Genomic DNA, 1600 nt, shown 5'->3' with positions numbered 1-1600 from the left:
TAGGGGGTCCATGCTGGAGGGGGAGGAGTGGGGCTGATAGGGGTAAAGATGTGGGGTGGGGTGGGGTGAGGGCAGCATGGTGCAGGGTGCAGTTGTGGGGGGCCATTAGGGTGTAGGCATGAGGTAGGTTTCTGTTTTCTCAGGTTTCTATTGGCCAGGTTTCTGGGTGACAGCTCAAGCCAGATTTAGAACGTTGGTGTTAAATCCCCGAGTTTGAACTCAGCCCTTGTTACTGCCATGCAGGACATGGCAGAGTAATTATATTTACATTATGTCTCAATAAAAATGTTTGGTTGTTAGTAAAAAGTGTGTGCCTAGTCGGTTAAAAAAAGAGTGGGTTGGCTCTCTGATGTTTCTTTCTGATGTGCTGTCATGTATTTGAAGGCCACCCCAGAAAACAAGTATAACAAGTCCTAACCTCACACTTGCTCTGTTACTAAGGAACCATGCCATTATCAGTTTTGAATTAAGTCCTTTCTCAAATGAAATACATGGTGCTCTTGGCTCTGCTGGAGCCAGCATAGCAATGTTGGACTGAATACTCCCTGAGTAAAAATCAGTCCTCTGCAGAGGGTCCAATTACTTCTGCCCCAAGTTCATAAGATTAGGGTAAGTGGTACATGAAATCTCATGTGGGCCATCTGTATTAGGAGTAACTTTACTCTCCCATTTACATTGGTTAAATGGAAGGGGAAAATACTGGTAGGTTATTTTTGCAATTATGTCTTTGCTTCTATTCATTTTATTTTTTTAATTAATTTGTCCCTTTAAATAGCCCTTTAAACATAAGAACCCACCTCTCCTCTTCCACCTCACAAATAAAATCCCATTTTATAGCTATCGTTCAGTTTTTAAAACTCTGTCAATAGAGGGTTGAAAAATATGGCAAATCAAATAAATCAATGGGAATGCTTAACAGGGCAAATAACAATGTATAATGTTGCATATAATCTTATAGGAGGAGAGCAAAAGAATACATGCCACCACCACTTTTGCTCTGCCTGAGACTATTACCAAGGAACAATTTTGAGAGTAACAAGATGTGATTACTGTGGAGGAGAGTTTCAGACTTGTAGTGAATAGGATGCCACGTAATGTGTGCTTTAGTTGATGTTAATGTTTTTGAGTGGTTGTGTGGTTTGGATACTGCACTGGGAGTCGGGAACATGAATCCTATTCACTCTACTGACCTTCTGAATGACTCTCTGGCCACGCTTCTCTATGCCTTTGTTTTCCTCACTCAGCCTTTGTCCATCTTGTCTGCTTAGATGGCAGGTTCTCTCCAGAACAGTGGCTGACTGCTGTTTTGAATATATACAGCACATAGCACAGGGGGGAGATCCTAGACACTACTATGATACAGCTAATAGTAATATCACTCTTGAGAAGGAATGGACTTGAGGGAAGACATCAAATAATCCACACTGTGCTCTGCTTTCAAGGAGTTGTTTTTATTTCCAGTCACATACATAGCTTTATTGATTCACACAGGAATTTTAAGATGTTGAGTGTCCTTTTGTGTGTGCATGTGTGCAAGTCATTTCCTGAAGTAATTATACTTTTTCTGAAAAGTTTGAAGCTGAAGTTTGGAGTGGAGGAG

The sequence above is a fragment of the Gavialis gangeticus genome, unplaced genomic scaffold, assembly GCF_001723915.1.
Source record: "Gavialis gangeticus isolate Ggan-Ray unplaced genomic scaffold, GavGan_comp1, whole genome shotgun sequence".
NCBI lineage: Eukaryota > Metazoa > Chordata > Crocodylia > Gavialidae > Gavialis > Gavialis gangeticus.
This window is presented reverse-complemented; position numbering follows the sequence as displayed.